The sequence below is a fragment of the Cyclopterus lumpus genome, chromosome 17 (assembly GCF_009769545.1).
Source record: "Cyclopterus lumpus isolate fCycLum1 chromosome 17, fCycLum1.pri, whole genome shotgun sequence".
Taxonomy (NCBI): Eukaryota; Metazoa; Chordata; class Actinopteri; order Perciformes; family Cyclopteridae; genus Cyclopterus; species Cyclopterus lumpus.
The window spans coordinates 929,660-940,000 of record NC_046982.1 but is presented as its reverse complement, the minus strand read 5'-3'; the positions used below and the strand labels follow the sequence as shown (position 1 = coordinate 940,000).

At 41.6% G+C, this 10,341-nt stretch overlaps 1 protein-coding gene across 1 annotated transcript in view; it reads left to right on the top strand.

Moving 5' to 3' along the window:
• The window catches only part of LOC117746781 (choline transporter-like protein 5-A), a 57,199-nt gene that overhangs the window by 2,377 nt on the left and 44,481 nt on the right, over positions 1-10,341 (top strand). The gene's annotated exons all lie outside the window — the stretch shown is intronic.

The window sequence follows — 10,341 nt, the reverse complement described above, 5'->3', positions numbered from 1 at the left end:
AGTTTAGAGCTCATTCCACCATTGAGGAGCTAGCACAGCAAACAGTCGTAGCTTTGTTATGCTGATATTCAATTCAATTCAGTTTATTTTGTATAGCCCAATATCACAAATTACAAACTCCCCTCAGAGGGCTTTACAATCTGTACACATACGACATCCCTGACCTTTGACCTCACATCAGATCAGGAACAACTCCCCAAAAATAACCTTTGACAGGGAAAAAAGGGAAGAAACCTTCAGTAGAGCAACAGAGGAGGATCCCTCTCCCCGGATGGACAGATGAATAGATGTCATGTGACCAGATGAACAGAGTTACAGAGTTACATAAACACATTACATGAATATAACAATGTATGAATGGAACTCCAATCCATGAAACAGAAGGAGGTAGAGAGGAGGGGGTGCGGGGCATCAGCAGGGCCAACACGGGAGGCCGGCTCACCAGCATCAGACACCTCCAGGTCCAATGGACCCTATGAGACGTGAAGTCACAACGACTCCGGGGAGGAAGCAGAGTTAATAAGGTGCAATGGAGAGATGTAAATTCATCCATAAGGAGAGAGAGAAGAGGAGATAGGTGCTCAGTGTATCCTAAAACATCCCCCAGTAGCCTATAAGCCTATAGCAGCATATCAAGGGGCTGGACCAGGGCAAACCTGATTCAGCCCTAACTATAAGCACTATTAAAGAGGAAAGTCTTAAGTCTATTCTTGAATGAGGTGACTGTGTCTGCCTCCAGGACTGAAAGTGGAAGCTGGTTCCATAAAAGAGGAGCTTGATAACTGAAGGCTCTTGCTCCCATCCTACTTTTTAGGACTCTAGGAACCACAAGTAGCCCCGCATTTAGTGAGCAGCTCTCTAGTGGGGCAATATGGTACTACAAGCTCCTTAAGATATGATGGTGCATCACCAATCAAGGCTTTGTAGGTGAGGAGAAGAATTTTAAATGTGATTCTTGATTTTACAGGGAGCCAGTGCAGAGCAGCTAATACAGGAGTAATGTGATCTCTTTTCTTAGTTTTTGTGAGTACACGAGCTGCAGCATTCTGGATCAACTGGAGGGATTTAAGAGACTTATTAGAGCAGCCTGATAATAAGGAGTTGCAGTAATCTAGTCTGGAAGTAACAAACGTGTGAACCAGCTTTTCTGCATCTTTTTGAGACAAGATGTGCCTGACTTTTTAAATGTTACGTAAAAAATGCAATCCTTGAGATTTGCTTAACGTGGGAGTTAAAGGACAAGTCTCGGTCAAAGATAACTAGAGATTCTTTACAGTGGTGTTGGATGCCAGGGCAATGCCATCTACAGAAACCACATCACCAGATAATTGATCTCTTAGGTGTTCAGTGCCCAGTAAAATAACTTCAGTTTTGTCTGAGTTTAACATCAGGTATAGATATGCTGATCTATTTATAGTCTTCATCACAACATCAGCTTATCATGGGCATCTTGTCCACATATAGTCACGTTAACCAAGGTGGGAAACACAAACACAGTGTAGATACATAAGTGGGTCGATATCACCATGAAAACATCCCACAGCTTTACTACATTTTGAAAACAACACATTTTTCGTTAGAAACAGTAACAATGATTTTCTCTTTCAGGACTTTCATGAACAGTAAGATAAACATGTTCTGACATTGGATGGACGGCTTCCTCGTAGTAATGGTTTGGCCAGAAAAATCTTTCTAAGTCAATTATTTTATTTTCATCTCGGAAACAGTTGTCTTATGCTGCGTTCACACCAAAAGCGTTGCGAATATTTGCTCACGCTTTACTCACGTGAGTTTACTCGCCCGACTAGTTGTGGTTTATTCACGTCATTCGCGTCATTTGCTTAATTGGTGCCTTAGAGGGGGCGTGGCTTATCTCTGTGGCTTTACTCCATGGAAACAGTTTGATTTCCGCCATCCACCATTGAAGAAATAACCACTAGTTCTGCTTTGTACTTGTTGTGGACATCCCACAAACATCGGAACATCTAACGCCCTCATGTTTGGGTTCATAACATTAATATCATATATATATATATATATATATATATATATATATATATATATATATACAGTGTGTGTGTGTATATATATATATATATATATATATATATATATATATATATATTCATAACATCATGCGTGATGATGGATAACTGCCTCTTCCAGCGCTACTAGAACAGCAGCAGCCAGTTTGATTCACCAACGGCACGACGTCAGTGATGACGAGCGCAGCGTCGGGCGAATTCTTTGCTTTGCGTCATTCACAACCATTCGCATCTGTGCATTGACTTTCTGGGATCTACTTGCGCGAAGAATTCGCAACGCTTTTGGTGTGAACGCAGCATTAGTCCATGCCCTTTAAACACACAATGTATATATTGTGTGTTAGCATGTTATGTGAACCTCTCCTGGCAAAACTCTTTTACAGATAAGAAAAAAATTAAGGAACTTGGAAAGATTATTCTGACAAAAACTTTTCTACTGGTTCTTGAGTCATAAACTATTTAGAACAGACTCAGAAACGGGATCACCGGAATATTCTTTTCCCATTTGCCTCTCAGGACTTGTAATGCTGTGAAGTTTGAAGTGAGTTTGAAATTTGGGAGCGAGCTGCTCACACAGAGCCACGTAAAAGCTTCCTGACATCTATATATATTTAATATTTAAACATTTCTTCTCACACCAAGTCGGAGAGAAAACGAACAACACAGTACATTGCCAATGGGACCAGCACTTAGAATATATGAACATCACAGTGTCTTTGTATTCTGCTTCCCTTGGTGTTCAAAAAAGTAGCAAATGAAATATAGAAGAGAGGAGTTGTGAGAAGTAGAGGAAGTCAATGCCAAGGTAAGAGTTGAATGAGGGCTGTGTGTAATGGAGGACACGAATCAGAGAAGGGACAGCGCTGTTAAAACAGATATTAAGTTATCGAGAAACAGACCAATCTATTCATTTTGGATTGTAGAATGAATTAAACATGGTGCAATAAAGCATCATTGAACGGAGAGACATTCGAGGCCCAAAGCAGCAGGTCACGTCAGCTGTGACTTGATGGCCGGTTCGTGTGCTCTCTGCAGGCGCTGTCCCTACACACATTACCTTCATGGCCTAGCGGGTCCCGTGACACCACTTTCACATTATCTCCATAAACTTTCATTCACATTGTTGCAATAATTCAAAAGATGAGATGTTAAAGGGGTATCTGTAATATACAAAATGACCTTTTCCTAAAATACTGCTGGCGTTGGCATTTCAGATCTGACTCCTGCAGTGTGTCATCGGAGCATGAAAGGGAGCGCGTCATTTATCGCTTTCAGAGAGCCGTTGGGCCTTTTCATCTTCATTGAGCACAATTCATTCAAGCAAAATCAACACAAAGTCCTTTATATGGAAGCAAATAATCATAACATTTACAATAAATCAAGGATAAATGTACAGAGTGTCATGGTGGTAACGTTTTGTTGTTACTAATTCTGGTTTTCCCTCACAAAATCATCATAATGTGTAAGTGTAATATTCACTCACCTTTATCTCCGTTTTGGTCTCCACCAACTCATGAGAGAAACTGTCTCTTTAGGTTCTAAGAGCTCCAAAGCTCGTCCCTAACGGGGTCTGTCTGCTGCGTGGTGCTGAGCAACTGTGCAGCGGCTCTCTAGAGCCGAAGACAACGCTATGAGAGCGGTGACATAGTGGAGGGCGATATATTAAAACGATTATTAAAACCAATCGGGGTCTCAAAGGATTGTCCCATTTTACGAGGTAAGATTTCAACCACTAGTTCTTGTAAGCCAATTTCTACGCCCGTAGAGAATTGTGAGACTAGACACTTTGCTATGTCCCGCCCCTCAAACGCAATCTGGCCAATCATAGTGTAGCGAAGCGACCAGGGTCTGACAATTTTCCTGCTCTGCTCCAAAGACTCTCATCAGTGGTTCCAGGTGTTCTTCGTCTTCAGGCTGGTTTGGTGCATTTGAAGCTCGTCGTGGTTAAATGTCGTGTGATAGTGATACTTGTTACCCAGAGAGGTTGGAAGGAGATATATACATTTCTAAAACATTACGATTCTACATTAAAAACTCAAAATTCATTGAGTGCAGTTAGTGATGTAGTAGAATCTACTGCGCAAATCTGGCTTTTAGTTTCAAAGCAACGTGTAAATTCACGATATGAGAGCTCAGTATGAGGTCTAACAATAGCACCACCGAATGCTTAATATAGTCACTAAAACTGAAAAGTGTATCTTTTCAGAGGGAACGAATTAATGTCTTTTGTTAGACGACTAGTGAAAGGTGTGTTCAGATATTGTCAAGTACTCTGATATTTTGAGTCTGGTCTCTGTATTGCTCCTGTACATACCTTCCTAGTGTGAGCGCATTGCGAATACTGCACGATAGAAGTAGCTAGAACTCAACACGTATTATGTTGAGTTCTAGCTACTTCTATCCATGATTGTTCTGTTTCCATAGAGATGCTGGACTTACATATTGCAGTGAAAAACATTAAGTACACAGAGCAAACTGCTCTGGGTTCAGAGAGACATTTCAAACATATCGCTATATCGGTCGGGATGGGTATCGTTTGGGTTTTTTCCGACACCGGTGCTAAACCGATACTTTTAAAACGATACCGGTGCCTGAACCGATACTTTTATTTTTTAAACACAAAACGACGATTGACGACATTAAAGAAAGGCTCTTTTTTTTTTATTGCCAAGGCACATTTTCTTCTTCAACATGAACAATATATTAACAGTTTAAAAGTATTGTATAAATATAAATAATAGAAAATACCTGGCTTCAAACTACAGCTTCAAACTTTTTAACTTCAAACTATGAACAATAACAACAGTTTACAGTATACTAAAATATATATAAAGAAATACAAAACACACACACACTCTGTACACAGCTTCAAACTTTAGCAATTCTCTTGCAGAAATGTGAGCATATTTGTCTTCTCTGGCAAAATACGACAACTCTCCTGACTGACTGCATGTCCTGCACAGGAGAAAACCCTCAGATGGTGTCGATGAGGCCTGTACACACAGGTATGGGTCTGAAAGTGCAGACTCCATCCACCAGGCTGCAGGGTCTGGTCCTGATGAGATTGAAGGCAGACTTTTGTAGATTTCAATCTCTTTCTGGACCTGTTCAGGGATGGAGAGGCTCTGCCTTTAGTGGTCCTGAAGAAGCTCTCGGTCCTTTTCCTCCAACAGCTTCTCTAGGGCTGACTGCTTGGCACGCTTGGTACAAAAAATACATACAAGTAGTGTTTAGACAAACATGCTTCAAAAGAAATGCAATCATTTAAATAAATAAATACAATACATTGGAGGATATTTATTAGTCTTTTTCACCTGAACCATGGAGATTCCACAGTGGAAAAAGAATGTGGTCACAGACCTGTGGAGTTCCTCCACCTGGTCTTTTGTTAAATGAGCCTTTACCAAGATGAATGTGGTCACTGTTGAAGCTGGAGAGACACAAATATAAACATAAATAATGTTAAATATGTACACGCAACAGAAGCTTCACTACACATGCTGCCGCTAGTTTCATTAACATTACACTGACTTGCAGGTAGCCGTTTGCTAGTAGCTAGCTATCTACGGTAGGCTAGCTAGCTAGCTTAAACATGGTTATGATGCCTAATTTATCATGTGTTGTTATTAGGCCTATTTTATAAATGCAAGACGTTACGGTCCTAACCTGAGTTAAGGCTGCTGATGTCATCATCGGTCTCCACGTTTTCAGGGGGACCGGTCTCCCCATCGCCGGTGCCAGGGAGCTCCCAGACTGCCTCTGATGTGCTTGATACAGGCTCACGGTCAAACACCGTGCATGCCTCTGCTTTCAAGTGGACGTTATGTGTTGCCAGATGTTTCATTACATTTGACGTGTTCCCCCCTTTACACGCAATTATTTTTGTTACATTTTGTGAAATACAGCCTCACTTTTGACCGTTTACCTTTCGGCATTTTCTCCATTAAAAGGTTGATGGCTAGCTAGCTACTGTAGCTATATAAACGATAGGCTATCGTTACCGCCTGCCAGGGTGGAGTCATCAGAGGAGTGTAAACAAAGTATTTCAATCGGCTCAGGCACCGAAACGAAGCACCGAAATCTGCGTTGTGTTTCGGTCCGGTAGGCACCGGTCGTATACCGGTTTTCGGTACCCAACCCTATATATATCGGTACCATTTTTAACAATGATACTTTTCTAGTGAAGGTATAATGTAAATGGTAAACACTCGACACAGTTATGTGATATACTGCCCTTCCACATCTCTCTCTCCCTCGCCCTCTTATTTGCTTGTCCTCCTCTCTCACCCTAGTTACTCCACCGCTCCATCGCTCCTTCAAATGTCTGAAGGATCTGAATATATCTACATCTCATCTCTTCTTTTGTTCCCCACATCTCTGTTCTTTTTGCCTTGTCATCAATTGTGTCTCTTCTTGGAAAAGTCCTCCAGACACACGCACACACACACTTGTAAGTCCTCTGTGATTCTCAGAAGGACCGCCTGACAGGCAGCCTCCTGGGCTTTTTACATTTCAGCTTCCGTCTCTTGTGCTTCCTTTGTAGACCAAAACTCACTTTAGTACATAAGTGTGTGTGTGTGTGTGTGTGTGAGAGTGAGTGTCAAACAGGAGTGTATCAAAACTCAAATACTCGTCCCTCATTTCTCCCCATGTTTCCATCTCTGTATCTATTACCAGGCGTCAGACCCCAAAAACAGCCTTTGTTAATGTCCCATGTGTGGTTTCAGGCACATGTTACAAGATTAAATAGAATCCAGGAATGTGTGGAATATTTAGACTCATGTGGCTGCCATGAGCTTCAGTCAGTGACACTTTTAAGGCCTTTATTCTTCTTCCTCATGTGCTCCAGCATGGACGAATCATGAATGCTGATGACACCCAGGTTTATATAGCCCTCTCACCCTTGCCCACTCTCACTCCATCCACTAAAGCCTGAGGACCTCTCTGTCAATGCATTGACCAAGTTTACAGCTGGAGAAGCGTCGCATCGGAGAAGGAAACACTCCACCCAAAAAAAGAAAGTGTCAAAGCATGATTTTGTAAAACTCTTTTTACAGGCCTTCCTAAAACGACCATCAAACAACTTGTACAACACGCAGCTGCTTAAGATCACCAAAAGAACCAACCACGTTGCTGTGACACTTAGATCCCAACACCGTCTTGTATTTCACTTTTCTTGTCTTCCAACCTCTCAAAGCACTTTAACACCACATGACATCATTCACACACTGATGGGAGGAACTAAGGTTACACCTGCACATCAGGACTAACTAACATTCACACACCGTAGGCACAGCCAAGGAAGCAATTTTGTTGCAGTTAAGTGTCTTGCCATCGGTGCTATTAGAGCTGGGGATTGAACCGCCGATCCTTTGATTGAAGGACGACCCTACTCACCACTGAGCCACAGTCACCACTTAAAGCACAGCTGCTGGTTTATGAATCATTCAATGGAGCAGGACCAAAATACCCATCAGATATGTGTCAGCAGTACAGTAGATAGAAGTTCATGCCGGTGGTCCTACCCTGATCTTCGTGTTCTCAGTTTTAACAGATACAATATGACAGATGGATTGTGAAGGAGACGGACACAGATGTCCTCATGGGTTGTTTTCTGTTTACACAATTTGGAAATGAACTTTCCTGAAATGTTAATTATATACCTAATGTTTTGATAAGAAATAAGCTAATGTGCTCTGATGGTGGTTTCTTACACTAGTTTATTCAACATGCAACCTTGTGAGCTACAAGGGTGAGGGTTAAATGGTGGAAGTGCCACAGAATAGTTTATGAATGTTGACAAAATCATCTTTCAAAATCCTAACAATTAGTTTTATTTTTAATGATAAGAAAATTACAGCGAGCACGGTTTAATACCTGCAGGTCTGTGCTGGACACAAACACACAGACACTGACACATTCAGTTCATTTTGTATAGCCCAATATCACAAATTACAAATTTGCCTCAGAGGGCTTTACAATCTGTACACATACGACATCCCTGACCTTTGACCTCACATCGGATCAGGAAAAACTCCCCAAAAATAACCTTTGACAGGGAAAAAAGTGAAGAAACCTTCAGGAGAGCAACAGAGGAGGATCCCTCTCCCCGGATGGACAGATGAATAGATGTCATGTGACCAGATGAACAGAGTTACAGAGTTACATAAACACATTACATGAATATGACAATGTATGAATGGAACTCCAATCCATGAAACAGAAGGAGGTAGAGAGGAGGGGGGGCGGGGCATCAGCAGGGCCAACGCGGGAGGCCGGTTCACCAGCATCAGACACCTCCAGGTCCAATGGACCCTATGAGACGTGAAGTCACAACGACTCCGGGGAGGAAGCAGAGTTAATAAGGTGCAATGGAGAGATGGAAATTCATCCATAAGGAGAGAGAGAAGATGAGATAGGTGCTCAGTGTATCCTAAAACATCCCCCAGCAGCCTATAAGCCTATAGCAGCATATCAAGGGGCTGGACCAGGGCAAACCTGATTCAGCCCTAACTATAAGCACTATTAAAGAGGAAAGTCTTAAGTCTATTCTTGAATGAGGTGACTGTGTCTGCCTCCAGGACTGAAAGTGGAAGCTGGTTCCATATCAAGGCTTTGTAGGTGAGGAGAAGAATTTTAAATGTGATTTTTGATTTTACAGGGAGCCAGTGCAGAGCAGCTAATACAGGAGTCATGTGATCTCTTTTCTTAGTTTTTGTGAGTACACGAGCTGCAGCATTCTGGATCAACTGGAGGGATTTAAGAGACTTATTAGAGCAGCCTGATAATAAGGAGTTGCAGTAATCTAGTCTGGAAGTAACAAACGCGTGAACCAGCTTTTCTGCATCTTTTTGAGACAAGATGTGTCTGATTTTTGAAATGTTACGTAGATGAAAAGATGCAGTCCTTGAGATTTGCTTAACGTGGGAGTTAAAAGACAAGTCCTGGTCAAAGATAACTAGAGATTCTTTACAGTGGTGTTGGATGCCAGGGAAATGCCATCTACAGAAACCACATCACCAGATAATTGATCTCTGAGGTGTTCAGGGCCCAGTAAAATAACTTCAGTTTTGTCTGAGTTTAACATCAGGAAGTTGCAGGTCATCCATGTTTTTATGTCTTTAAGACATTCTTGAATTTTAGCGAGCTGGTTGGTCTCCTCTGGTTTGATCGATAGATATAATTGAGTATCGTCTGCATATCAATGAAAGTTTATGGAGTGTTTCCTGATAATGTTGCCCAAAGGAAGCATATATAAGGTAAATAAAATCCAAGCACAGAACCTTGTGGAACTCCGTGATTAACGTTGGTGGTCATTGAGGCTTCATCGTTTACAAATACAAACTGAGATCGATCTGATAAATAGGATTTAAACCAACTTAGTGCGGTACCTGAAATGCCAATCGACTGATCCAATCTCTGTAATGCTTTATGGTCTGTTTGACTCTAAATGACCATTATTTACTAAATGAACATAATGATGTATTGAAGAAGACTTGAAACTACATGTTGAGACCATAAACACATCTTTACAATGTTTACTGAGGGAATAAATCAAGAGAAGTAGAGTCATTTATATAGACTTCTATACAACCAGAGGAGTCGCCCCTTGGTGTTCAGTAGAGAGAATGCAGCTTTAACACATGAAGCATAGACTTCTATACAACCAGAGGAGTCGCCCGCTGGTGGTCAGGAGAGAGAATGCAGCTTTAACACATGAAGCAAAGACTTCTATACAATCAGAGGAGTCGCCCCCTGGTGGTCAGGAGAGAGAATGCAGCTTTAACACATGAAGCATAGACTTCTATACAACCAGAGGAGTCGCCCCCTGGTGGTCAGGTGAGAGAATGCAGCTTTAACACATGAAACATAGACTTATATACAACCAGAGATTGAGACAATAAACTAATGTTTACAATGTTTGCTGAGGTAATAAATCAAGAGAGAAGTAGAGTAATTGTCTATAGACTTCTATACAACCAGAGGAGTCGCCCCCTTGTGGTCAGAGAGAATGCAGGTTCAAGGCACTTCAGCATTGGCATAGATTTTCAGAAAATTAGATTGATACCTGGGAAGACAGGGCGGGCTCTAATTGGATGTTACATAACAAAGCATGACTTTGATTGCTGACAGGAAGCAGAAGGATGACATGTTTTTCTCCCTCTAAATATGTCTTGTTAGCCCTGAGGTGTAAATTTGAAAGGAAGTGTGTGTGCCACTATGCCCCTGTGTTGTCTGTTTGTGTGCACGTTATTAGTGTCTGTGTGTGTGTGTAACTGAAGTAGGATGCAGCTGA